General features: G+C 44.2%; 1 pseudogene; it reads right to left on the bottom strand.

The window, feature by feature from the left end:
• Positions 1–2,276: 2,276 nt before the first annotated feature.
• On the bottom strand, positions 2,277–9,059 carry LOC139055302 (uncharacterized; annotated as a pseudogene).
• Positions 9,060–14,053: the final 4,994 nt, after the last annotated feature.

Raw genomic sequence — 14,053 nt, 5'->3', positions numbered from 1 at the left:
GGCATTGCGGAAACGTGGCTTCACAATGGCGTCCATGATACAGAATTCACTCGCCCAGGCTACGTGGCGATACGAGCGTATCGACATATAGCAAAGGTGGAGGGGTCGCTCTTATCGTTCGATCTCACATTGAGTTCTCCGTTATGAAGGCGCCAGCAGAAACCGAATCTGTCAGTCAGTGAGTGAAGAACTTTATAGAGGTCCTGAGGGGTCTAAGCCGTTGGAGACCTTGAGTCTGGTGTAAAATTTTTCCTAATAAACAGTCCATTGTAATCGGCATTCTTTATCGGCCACCAGGTTCATCTGTCAATGTATTGCACATCCTTAATAATTATTTGAACATACAAACATTCAAACTGTCTAATCTTATTTTGATGAGCCATTTCAACGCTCTAGGTATCCATTCGCCATCACTTACGTTTCCTGGTCGAGATACATCCATCTGTCAAGAATTGTTGAACATTTCCTTGTTCTTAGATCTAAAGCAAATTGTTAACGAAGCAACAAGAGGTGACTCGCTGCTTGGCTTGGTCTTTCTCGGTTCAAATATTTATCAGTGTGGTTTTGGATGTGATATCGCTAATGGAATTTCGGACCACAAGGCTGTAGCAGTTACTATTAACTGTCCTGTTTTCGCGCTGCTGTCGACTTTCAGCACATTTCCTGATTTCGCTCGCGCTGACGATATTGCTATCACTGATTTTTTGCTTCTTCTTTTGATGCATTGCACACGATTAATCACATGGGTGACATCAACGAACTAGTAAGCAAATTTGAAACCATTGTCAGTGACTGCATGCAACGTTTTGTTCCGCTAAAACAAAGAAAAAGAACCTCAAAATACCCTGGATGACACGTGATATGCTTCACGTATCACGCTGCGTTGAACACCTCAGGCGCATGAACCGTTTATCAGACCCTCGTAGTGTTATCAAGTTTCGCAGGGCAAAGGAAGAACTGCAATAATTACGAAATCAGCAAAAGATCGTTTTTTTCAATGTACAGTTAGGAAATCTAAAAAGTAATCCTCGCAAATTTTGGTGCTCTGTCTTGCCAACAGAGTTTGCATCGGCGTCTATAATCGTCGATAATAAAACAACTAACGTTCCGCTAATAATAGTTGATGCTTTTAATATGCCTACTTTAAATCTATGTTTTCATCAGCTACCCACGACGTTCTATCCTTTGACCCTCCTAATGTGGCAACCCCGATTAGTGATATCATGATAATGAGCATGGCGCACTGAACCCAATACTACATTTAGACACTAAAAAATCGACTGGTCCTGATGATATAACCAATTCTTTTCTGGTACGTTATTCATTACGGTCTGCTCGCTACCTAACCATCATCATTCAAAAGTAGCTCAATACAGGCATTGTTCCATCCTCATGGAAGCTGGTCAAAGTACATCCGTTATTCAAATGTGGTAATAAACAGCTCTTATTTAAGGAGGTATGGTAGGGTAAATGGTACATGTTACATTTAACGTATTATTTTAGAAACAAGTGCAGATATTTACATCAAATTTCGTACGCTCACAACAGATGCCCCTGCGTGCAATATCGAACACTTTTTGTGAGCTTAGATTGTTTACCTGTCATTTGGCCCATTCCCAAAATGTCAGGTGTGTTTAATTATTCAATGTACGTTTTCTCTGTAACCACTCAGTAATGTGGTGATATTAGGCAGTGTTGTTCTACATACCCATATGTTATATCTGAACTAAAGAGTTAAGTTATCGGGTTTTACGTACCAAAACCACTCTCTGATTATGAGGCACGCCATAGTGGGGGACTCCGGAAATTTCGACCACCTGGGGTTCTTTAACGTGCACCTAAATCTAAGTACACGGGTGTTTTCGCATTTCGCCCCCACCGAAATGCGGCCGCCGTGGCCGGGATTCGATCCCGCGACCTCGTGCTCAGCAGCCTAACACCATAGCCACTGAGCAACCACGGCGGGTTGAACTAAAGACATGCCACATTCTTTTAGGAATTTGTTCCCTAAAAAAAATAATACCGCTGCATGCACAGAGGCACAAGGGTCGTAACCGAAGTCTTGAAGTGTAATTTTTTTGCAGTGTTATCATTCATATCATCTGCAATTTTTTTTTGTTTCGAATATTTAGGACTGGCTAGTGTACATGTGGGCAAAGTTTCACTGAAATCCGATGAATACTTTCTAAGAAAAGATACATTGAATTTGAGGAACTTGCAAAAAAACACAATTTCAGAAAAATGAAGCTTTATGTTTGCATACTTCTCATACATGCTCAAGATGCCCCAGGAGAATACATTTCACGGCTGACATTCTTGCAGGTGTCTCCAAAACCCTTCTTAGAGTTCCTTTTTACCCGTCGTGTTTCCTTGCTCTCGGCAGAGTCATACAATTCTGCCCTGTCAACGCGCTCTTTGTCCATTCTGTCGAGGGCAACATCACAAAACACACCTGGAACAATTCCCAGAGCCTCTAGAACAGCTTTTCTTGCAGAGTTACCATCATTGTAGTAGGCTACGGCATCGTTAGCTGCTGTCCTGAAGGTGTCAGCACTGACAAATGTTGTCTTAGCGCAACGACACCAGATGAGTTGGTTCAGCGACTCATTGGTGTTCTGTGTTCGTCCGTGAAGACATTTACTCAGAAGACCTGGATCTGACAACGCCTTGAACACTGGCTTGATGACGTCCATCACGGCCTCAGGAAGGTAGCTTTTGTGGGAGTAGGTCTCAAGGCTTCCCTCAACAAGGCTGCGGTTATACCCACACCATGGGCGCGGAATACCCACACCACGCTAGTGGGCGCGGAAGCACAAGTGGAATGAAGGACTCACAGCGCATCTTTTTTGTTGTGCAGCTTCTGGGCTTCCTTTCAAGCAATGGCCCGGATCATCGAACGCCTCCTGCTGTCCAAATCCCTTGTTGCTGCTCGACATCGACACGCCCGGCTATCAACTGCGCCGCCACTGAATCTTCACGTGCGTTAGAGGGCAGAGCGCCCAGCCCTTCTGACGTCATTCCTTGCCCGAACCTCGAGCAACGCCATCCACCGTCAGCGACATCGTCATGGGCGATAACGGACAGTTTAAAAGCACGCACCGCTTGCTGCCACGCTAGTGGGCGCGGAAGCACAAGTGGAATGAAGGACTCACAGCGCATCTTTTTTGTTGTGCAGCTTCTGGGCTTCCTTTCAAGCAATGGCCCGGATCATCGAAAGCCTCCTGCTGTCCAAATCCCTTGTTGCTGCTCGACATCGACACGCCCGGCTATCAACTGCGCCGCCACTGAATCTTCACGTGCGTTAGAGGGCAGAGCGCCCAGCCCTTCTGACGTCATTCCTTGCCCGAACCTCGAGCAACGCCATCCACCGTCAGCGACATCCTCATGGGCGATAACGGACAGTTTAAAAGCACGCACCGCTTGCTGCCACGCTAGTGGGCGCGGAAGCACAAGTGGAATGAAGGACTCACAGCGCATCTTTTTTGTTGTGCAGGTTGGTGGTAACCTTTTCCTACCTTGTAAATGTTACAAGACAGACGACCGATTTGCGGTTGTGCTTCCGTGCCCAGAAGCATTGTTGAAACCCTTCTGTTCTTTGCTGCTTTTGCTTTGTGGCGACATTGAAGAAAATCCGGGGCCTGACAAGGCCATGGCGGAACTAATTCAGATGGTCAAAGAGACAAATGAGCGCTGTATTCGGATCGAATCTAACCAATCCAGTATGTCACAGGCAATGGCGGATCTTAAGATTTCCCATGAGACGGTTTCTGCTATTGTAACCGACATTACCGCGCGGTTGCAAACTGTAGAAAATAGGATTAACGATCTTCCAAATCTGCAGCAAGAACTATCTAAGACACGTCAATCGCTAAACCGCGTGGAACAAGAGGCGGTTGAGCTACGAGCCCGCCTTGACGAAGCCGAAGATAGGTCTCGACGGGACAACCTACTGTTTCACGGCATATCGGACACTTCAGATGAGAACGCCCGCCAGTCTGAAGAAAAAGTTATTGCTATGGCCCGTGACAGGCTGGACATTCACATGTCACCTAAAGACATAGCACGTACGCACAGAATAGGCAGATATGTGACAGGCCAAGATCGACCACTCATTGTTAAATTTTCTTGCTTCAAATCAAAAGAACTCTTATTATCTAAGCGGTCTGCCTTGCGGGGTACCGGCATCAGCATTACTGAAGATTTCTCCGCACCAACTCGCCATGCTCGTAAAAAACTGGTGGAATTCGGCCTGGGTCTAAAAACGCCTTTTAAGCTGCGGTACAAACGGCTATATGCAAACAAAAAATGTTACATTTATGATGCTTCCGAGAATTCCGTCTGCGAGGCACCTTCCAACACCACTTCGCCAAGTACCGATGCCCTTTCCCCGAGGGCGACCCGCTCAGGCCGTGCCTACTCTGCTGCTAGCTAGGACAGTGCGAGGGGTGGCGGTACCCCGTCAGTGCTTTCCGTGCTTTCTACAAATATTCGCAGTCTTATCCCGAAAAGAGACAATCTAAGCGCCTTAATTAATGATACAGATGCTGATATAATATTGCTGACTGAAACTTGGCTATCTGACAAAATTTCAACCCGTGAACTTTTTCAGTGCGAGAAAAGATTCACCGTATATCGTCGTGACCGCGCTGAGAGAACGGGTGGCGGTGTCCTCATTGCCGTGAATGAATGTTTTGAATGCACTCTTTTGAACATTCCATGTAATTTAGAAATAGTGTGGTGTTGTATAACCATTGCTTTTAGAAAAATGCTTTTTGGAATTTGTTACCGCCCGCCTAACTCCAACAGCTCTTTTTGCGAGGCAATTCATGATTGTCTAAGCCAGATCTCAGCCAGATTTCCCGGTATACCAGTTTTTCTTCTAGGTGATTTTAATTTTCCATCAATCCAATGGTCTCATTTATGTCCGCTTGCAGAACCTGCTTCCGCCGAAACTAGTAGCTTCCTAGCCACATGCTTGGATTTCAGCTTATCGCAACTAGTCCGCCTTCCTACACGTGTTACTTCTACGACATCATCCTTACTAGATTTGATACTAACGTCATCTCCTGAAATTGTATCAACAATAACTCACCTGCCAGGGCTCAGTGATCACGACGTGATACATTTTTCTGTCTCTGTACCAACTGCTAAAAGGAACAAGCGCTTTAAACTTATCAGAGATTATAATAAAGCTAACTTTGACGCCATTAACACCAATCTTTCTTCCTTCCTCGACAGTTTTTGTATATCTTACACTGACGCATCAGTCGAAGAATTGTGGGCATCATTTAAATGTAAAGCAATGCATCTAATAAACAAATACATTCCCTTAAGAAAGGTTTATCAATCATCTAACGCACCGTGGTACACCAGACACCTTAACCGACTATCTAACAAAAAAGGCAGACTTTTCCGTGCTGCAAAACAATCGTCAACTACTGACAAGTGGTCCGCTTATGCCGTCGCAGCAAAACTCTACTCCAATGCTTTAAAAGAAACTAAATTTAATTTCTATAACACCACGCTTCCATCATTACTCAGAACGAATCCGAGACGCTTTTGGAACGTCGTGAAAAACCGCGATAGTCAAGGTATAACCCTTACTAATGAATTAGGTGAGATAATCCCAAGCCGTTATTGCGCGTCTACACTGAACATCGCTTTCACCCATTCATTTTGCCCCACTCATTCAGGCAGCTCTCCACCATTCATAGCACCTAGTTTCTTTCCAATGGAACCGATTTTACTCGACTCATCTGGTATCCGCTCTATTATTAACAAACTAAAAAGATCATCTTCGTGCGGTATTGATAGCATTACGTCCAAATTCTTGCAAGGTACTGCCGAATATAGTTCCATTATATTAAACTTGATTTTTACAAAATCTCTGAACAATAGCTCTTTGCCCAGAGACTGGAAAAAAGGAAAGGTGATTCCACTTCACAAGTCAGGCGACACCCATAACCCATACAACTACAGACCTATTTCCTTGACATCAGTACCGTGTAAAATATTTGAACATATAATTTTCTCTCATCTTGTCAACTTTTTGGAATCAAACCAGTTTTTTCATAACAGTCAACATGGGTTCCGTAAGTCCTTCTCATGTGAAACGCAGTTATTAACATTTTGTAGCGATCTCCATACTTTCCTAGACGCTGGCTTTATAGTAGACTGTATATTTTTAGATTTTGCAAAAGCCTTCGACAGAGTTAACCACCACTTACTCCTACTAAAACTCGGCCAGCTAAATATTGATCCCCTGGTCTTCAACTGGATTCGAGAGTTTCTTTCTAACCGTACACAATATGTAAGCATTAATGATAATGATTCTCCTGAAGTTCCGGTCGGTTCAGGGGTACCTCAAGGCTCTGTTTTGGCACCCTTACTTTTCTTAATTTATATCAATGATCTTCCTAACCAAATTTCAAGTTCCATTTGTCTATTTGCTGACGACTGTGTTATATACCGCAAGATTGAAAGCACTAACGATACTTTAACACTCCAGGATGATCTCAGTAACACTGCAGCATGGTGCAAGCTTTGGCTAATGGAACTAAACACTTCTAAATGCAAAACAATGAGAATTTCCCGTAACCAGTCAGCCTGCCCCGCCTACATACTTAATGATACTCCCCTTGACCCAGTACTTTTTTACAAATATCTCGGTGTGTATATTGCTAACAATCTTTCATGGAAAAGACACATCGAATACATCACGTCGAAAGCCAACCGCATGCTAGGCTATCTCAGACGTAACTTTTCTTTAGCTCCACCGAAACTAAAACAACAACTCTACGTCACTTATGTCAGGCCTAACCTCGAATACGCATGCTCGATATGGGACCCTGGGCATGCTACTCTAATAAATATCCTTGAAAGTGTCCAAAATCGATCGGTCCGTTTCATTCTTAACAATTATCACCGTACTTCTAGCGTTACTAACATGAAACTTGCTCTTGGCATTCCCCTTCTCTATTCCCGAAGAAAATTATCTCGTCTTTCGCTCTTTCATAAAATTTACTATCATAACCATGAGCTCAAGTCCCGATACATTACACCAGCATCTTATGTCTCCGCACGTATCGATCATCGCTTCAAAGTTCATGTACCTGCGCAGCGCACAGTCACCTACACACAGTCATTCTGGCCGAGAACGTGTCTTGAGTGGAACCACCTGCCTGCGTCACTAGTTGCTATCACTGATACAGACCGTTTTCGCAGAGCACTGTCAAACGAATTATAAGCCTACTTCAAAACTGCGTCACTATCACGTTGTCACCTATTGCTATTATTCCATGTTTTCGTTTTTGATATTCTTGTTACTTGATTTTTAAGTGTTTATTTTTGCCTTGTTACTTTTGTGCTTTATTGTTGCTTATTTGCTTGTTTGTTGCTTTATTGTTATTATTGTTGCTTTATTGTTGCGCTATTGTATTTGTTGCTGTATATTATTTGCGGTATAACTGTTCTTCACTTCTCCTTGTATATATTTTATATGTACTGATATTCTAATGCCCCTCCCCTCTATAATGCTTCTTGTAAGCCCTGAGGGTAATAATAAATAAATAAATAAATGAAGAGGGTCCCTTTGGGCAGAGTCCATGGTGGGGCTTGGTATCTGTGGATAACTTATGAAAGTATATTGCCCACACCGCTCGTCTCATATTATCCAGACTGTCTGTATTTCCCCGAATAGCTTTGCCATAGTAAACCTCAAGGGAGTCAATGTCCTTTTCTGTGAGGTGCCCTTTCCCGGAAAGTGGTAGACCACCGGCAAGCTTTTTCCCCTTCTCATTCTTCTTGATGTTCCTGAGCCTTGTGCCCATTCGCTTCTAGACATGTCCTACACATTCATGTTTTTCATGGTCTTCTCGTATGGCTGCGAGTCTCTTACCGAAATGTACGCCTTACTGTCTCCATCACCAATGTAACTTGTGTACATTAGTTGGTGCTTTTCAATAGAGCGCCCAAAGATTTTTACTGCTCCAGCAGATTCCATTCCACCAGATGGCCCATCGTAGGTAACTTTACATTCATTCAAGTTGTCATCTGTGTGAAGATTGTGGGCACACATGTGGCAAAACTTGGACTCTACTTCAAAGTCGAGCACTTTTCCAGTGTCGGCCGATATCGCTGCTACGACGCCATGTAGTGAAGAATCACCCCGCTTCATCCACGTCCCATCCATTGTGACCGCAGTTTTCAGCTCTCCATCAGAGGCGAAGGCCTCTTTATTAAGTTCTTTGGCAGCTTTTGCCATACTATTACTCACAGCGGTCGTAGATGCACAAAGAAGCCTCGCGTTGTACGATGCAAACTTTGCTGGCGGTGGCGGTAGATTGAGCACAGCACACATGATGCGACCAGATGCCAAACCTCTGCTGCAGGTGCGAAGGGCATAAACGAACCTTTGATTTGCTTCAAAGACGTTGCCAGCAATGCGCCTTGATGTCTCAAGCACACTGAGAGCATCGCACTCGCTGGAGGTGAAATTTATGGAGGATGCCAAACCGCTTCGCCTGTTAATAGCTTCTTCCAGTATTGTTGCACCCTTGTTGCACTTTTTACAAACAGCAACATCTTGCAAGAAACTGCGGAGAAGAGCGAAGTCGATTAGACGGTAGCCAGTCGTACTTGCCCCGTCTACATCAAAGGAATCACAACTGATCCTCTCCCCAAGTTTTGTGAAGCTTGCGCTTCGTCGTGCCGGTTTCTCACTGCCCTTCTTGTTAGTGAACCGTTTACCTTTGAAAGTTCTCTTTCTGCTCCATTGGCTGGACGATCATGCCATCTTATGGGCAAGCAATACGTTTGAAACACGAAACAGACACGACCGCAACCGTAATGATGCCAACAATAACAAACACGAAACACGCTACAAGAGCACCACTAGCGGAACATCTGCTATCAAAGTAAATATTTTTAATACAATATGATCTTTTAATGTACAACATTTATTTGCCACACATACCCAAGCAAAAAAAAAACCGCGCCATAATGAAGGAAATTGCGAAAGACAACGATAAACAAACCGGCCTCCGAACTCCGTCCGCCATTTTTAAACACCAGAGCGCGCGGCACATTTTGGCGCGGCATTTAAACCATTTTGAGTGGGCGCTCGAGGCCGCGCTTCCGCAGGTTTATTTTTCATAGTGAACTCGATTTTTCTTGGCCAAAATTGGAAATTCGATTTTTTGGAGGTTTACCCTACCTTACCTCCTTAATTATATACCTATTTTATTAACATCATAGTCATGTAAGATGCTGGAGCACATAATTCACAAACATATAATGGCATTTCTGGAATCTAGTAACATGCTTTATAACTTTCAGCACGGTTTTAGGAAAGGTTTCAACACCTTAACACAACTAGTTGAATTCTCACACGACATTCTCTTCACCCTTGATATCGGCACCTGCCCCCCAGGTCGACGCTATATCTATAGATTTTTCCAAGGCTTTCGATACTGTACTACATTCTAATCTGTTAATAAAGCTTAACATAATCTTGAAAAATTCCCAATTGGTTAGCTGGATTGCCAGTTTCCTTTCTCATCGTTCACAATTTGTGTTATAATTCAACTAATTCTTCTGTTGACGTGTCGTATGGTACCCCAAGGCTCGGTTCTTGGTTCTTTAGTATTTCTACTATACATTATTTACTTTCCTTGAAACATCACTTCACACATACGCCTTTATGCGGACGACTGTGTTTTTTATCGTGTGATTAACACAGCACCAGAAGATCAGCCTGAACTAAATTCCTCGTTTGTCAGCTTCTGTACCTGGTGCAACACTTGGCAAATGAAAATAAATTTTACTAAAACTGTGATAATGCCATTTGCTAATAATGCCTCTCCTTCATTGATAAATTGCACTTTCAACGACTTAACCTTGCACAGGGTCTCGGAATACAAGTATCTTGGCGTCAAATATACCACTAACATGTCCTGGTCAAAACACATCAATTTCATTTGCACTAAAGCAATAGGGAAGCTTGGATATTTGAGGCGCAATTTCAACAATTATCCAAAGGAAACTACCTTACTAATGTATAAAACTTTAATTCGCCCAATCCTAGAATATGCTTCTCCTGTCTGGAACCCTCATAAGAAGTGTGGCATTAACTCCATTGAGAGCATACCACGAAAATCTATTAGGTTCATACATCGTCGCTATGATCACTATTTTTCACCATCTCGTGCCTTATCTACTTTGAACCTAACCCCTTTAGCCATACGCCGTCACATTGAGTCACTGAAGTTTCTGCATGGCATCGTCAATTGTTTTTTATCGTGTCTCACATCCCATATATATTCCTTCAGACATTCCTCGGTCAAGTAGGAGTCACCATAGCCTTAATATTAAGCCTTACTTTGCTAGATGTAGTAAATTCAAGTACAGCTGTTTCCCACGTACTATTGAATTCTGGAACTTAATTCCCAGAGCAATTAGGTCACTGCCATTTAACGATTTCCGGTTAAAAGTTAACGACACCTGATTTTATGTATTGTCTTGCTGTTACAGCGTATTGACTCATTCTCGTTTTTGTACTGACTCTCAGTGTTGCTGTTATATTGAGTTTCATTTGTGTCATCCGCTTTATTTCTTGTGAATTTTTAATATGTTACTCTTGACTTGTTTTTTTGCATGACTTCTTTTTGTCTAACCCCCTCCTGCAATAGCCCGATAAAGGGGCTGCAGTATGTATGAATAAAATAAATAATGTACTTCCTAAGCAGCTGTCAAACTTACTCATGTAAATATCGCTAGGAATAGGGGCAACTTTTGAGTCAATACAAATGCCTGATTCCTGCTGAAACACGCCATCGCTCCATCCAATCAGCGTCGACTTTAAGCACATTGAGATGATTTCTAGACAATCTCTCATGCAAACACCGCATCTGTCAATGAAAGCCGACTCTTGCACTTGTTCTTTACTACACTCATTTACGGAAATTAGCAACTCGTCATGCGGCAAGGAGTAGTACAGGTATTCGATATCTATACCGAGCGCCAGTTTTAATGCACAGGTTCGGCGCCTATTAGAAGCAGGTTATTCTAGCGTAACAGTGGCCACGGTGGCTGAACACCTAAAGAAGCCGGTTTTGAGGGTGATGGCGTGATTACAAAAAGCAGTAATAGCAAAAAAAGAATAGCGGCTATTCCGTACATTCACTCAGTATCGCAGAGGCTTAAAAAGTGGCAAGTAGATATGATGTTAATGTTTCTTTCATTGCTCCCAATAAGCTAGGTAAGATATGTGCTGCCGTGCAGAGGGAAAAGGAGCAGGTAAAAGGCTGAAAAAGAACACATATTTGCCCTGTGAAGCACGATAAGGGCAACAGTTTTACTGACTGTCCTATGGGTGTGGTTTATGATGTTCGCTTTATTTGTGGCCAGTTCTACGTAGGACAAACGAGGCGGTGTATCAATCAGAGACTAATGTAACATAAAAGGTAGTTAACCGGTGGATCGCCTTCTAATCTTTTTCCTACATTATGAAGATTGTAACGGCACGGCAGATTTAGATGAATGCGCGATATTGTACAGGCACACAAGATATAGGCATGTCATATCTATAATGATGGAAGTGCGTGCGTGAGTCAACCTTTGATTACATTACATAAGGAAGAGATCTGTCTGTCCGTCCGTCCGTCCGTCCGTCCCTCCGTCCGTCCCTCCGTCCCTCCGTCCGTCCGTCCGTCCGTCCGTCCGTCCGTCCGTCCGTCCGTCTGTCTGTCTGTCTGTCTGTCTGTCTGTCTGTCTGTCTGTCTGTCTGTCTGTCTGTCTGTCTGTCTGTCTGTCTGTCTGTCTGTCTGTCTGTCTGTCTGTCTGTCTGTCTGTCTGTCTGTCTGTCTGTCTGTCTGTCTGTCTGTCTGTCTGTCTGTCTGTCTGTCTGTCTGTCTGTCTGTCTGTCTGTCTGTCTGTCTGTCTGTCTGTCTGTCTGTCTGTCTGTCTGTCTGTCTGTCTGTCTGTCTGTCTGTCTGTCTGTCTGTCTGTCTGTCTGTCTGTCTGTCTGTCTGTCTGTCTGTCTGTCTGTCTGTCTGTCTGTCTGTCTGTCTGTCTGTCTGTCTGTCTGTCTGTCTGTCTGTCTGTCTGTCTGTCTGTCTGTCTGTCTGTCTGTCTGTCTGTCTGTCTGTCTGTCTGTCTGTCTGTCTGTCTGTCTGTCTGTCTGTCTGTCTGTCTGTCTGTCTGTCTGTCTGTCTGTCTGTCTGTCTGTCTGTCTGTCTGTCTGTCTGTCTGTCTGTCTGTCTGTCTGTCTGTCTGTCTGTCTGTCTGTCTGTCTGTCTGTCTGTCTGTCTGTCTGTCTGTCTGTCTGTCTGTCTGTCTGTCTGTCTGTCTGTCTGTCTGTCTGTCTGTCTGTCTGTCTGTCTGTCTGTCTGTCTGTCTGTCTGTCTGTCTGTCTGTCTGTCTGTCTGTCTGTCTGTCTGTCTGTCTGTCTGTCTGTCTGTCTGTCTGTCTGTCTGTCTGTCTGTCTGTCTGTCTGTCTGTCTGTCTGTCTGTCTGTCTGTCTGTCTGTCTGTCTGTCTGTCTGTCTGTCTGTCTGTCTGTCTGTCTGTCTGTCTGTCTGTCTGTCTGTCTGTCTGTCTGTCTGTCTGTCTGTCTGTCTGTCTGTCTGTCTGTCTGTCTGTCTGTCTGTCTGTCTGTCTGTCTGTCTGTCTGTCTGTCTGTCTGTCTGTCTGTCTGTCTGTCTGTCTGTCTGTCTGTCTGTCTGTCTGTCTGTCTGTCTGTCTGTCTGTCTGTCTGTCTGTCTGTCTGTCTGTCTGTCTGTCTGTCTGTCTGTCTGTCTGTCTGTCTGTCTGTCTGTCTGTCTGTCTGTCTGTCTGTCTGTCTGTCTGTCTGTCTGTCTGTCTGTCTGTCTGTCTGTCTGTCTGTCTGTCTGTCTGTCTGTCTGTCTGTCTGTCTGTCTGTCTGTCTGTCTGTCTGTCTGTCTGTCTGTCTGTCTGTCTGTCTGTCTGTCTGTCTGTCTGTCTGTCTGTCTGTCTGTCTGTCTGTCTGTCTGTCTGTCTGTCTGTCTGTCTGTCTGTCTGTCTGTCTGTCTGTCTGTCTGTCTGTCTGTCTGTCTGTCTGTCTGTCTGTCTGTCTGTCTGTCTGTCTGTCTGTCTGTCTGTCTGTCTGTCTGTCTGTCTGTCTGTCTGTCTGTCTGTCTGTCTGTCTGTCTGTCTGTCTGTCTGTCTGTCTGTCTGTCTGTCTGTCTGTCTGTCTGTCTGTCTGTCTGTCTGTCTGTCTGTCTGTCTGTCTGTCTGTCTGTCTGTCTGTCTGTCTGTCTGTCTGTCTGTCTGTCTGTCTGTCTGTCTGTCTGTCTGTCTGTCTGTCTGTCTGTCTGTCTGTCTGTCTGTCTGTCTGTCTGTCTGTCTGTCTGTCTGTCTGTCTGTCTGTCTGTCTGTCTGTCTGTCTGTCTGTCTGTCTGTCTGTCTGTCTGTCTGTCTGTCTGTCTGTCTGTCTGTCTGTCTGTCTGTCTGTCTGTCTGTCTGTCTGTCTGTCTGTCTGTCTGTCCGTCCCGTCCCGTCCCGTCCCGTCCGTATTCGGTTAACTTCTTTCACACAACCTTGGGCGCTTGTGTAGTTCATGGTATAATGGCTAAGCTATGTGACACCGGACATGTGCTGGTTTTCGACGAACTCATTTCTTGCCAACTTAGATCAGTGGGTACGTACCAATGGACATGTTTCGCTTTTAAACAAACATCTTCATGCCAACTTCTCTTAGTGGGTATGCGCGACTGGTTATGTGCTGTTCTTCAATAAGCCTCTTTGATGCCGGCTTAGATCATTCAATAGGGCTCACTAGTTACGTGTTTCTATTGGCACTAATAATCATAGCACAAAAGGAATATTTTCTATTGTACACCTGTCATAGGACTGCTAATCGCTCTAAAACCCCCTATCAGGATAGATCCGCCACAAGTCTTTCCCTGAGCTGCCCAGGGATTACTCGAAAAATTGACTGACATAGTATTGCTGGCATGTGTCACTAATGCCAGACGGAATAAACGGACAGTCCTCCATGAGGCTAAAGAATGTTGACTTGCAGAGTCACGAACATC

This window comes from Dermacentor albipictus, chromosome 2, assembly GCF_038994185.2.
Source record: "Dermacentor albipictus isolate Rhodes 1998 colony chromosome 2, USDA_Dalb.pri_finalv2, whole genome shotgun sequence".
Classification (NCBI taxonomy): domain Eukaryota; kingdom Metazoa; phylum Arthropoda; class Arachnida; order Ixodida; family Ixodidae; genus Dermacentor; species Dermacentor albipictus.
The sequence above is the reverse complement of the archived record's forward strand: the minus strand, read 5'-3'. Positions and strand labels throughout refer to the sequence as shown.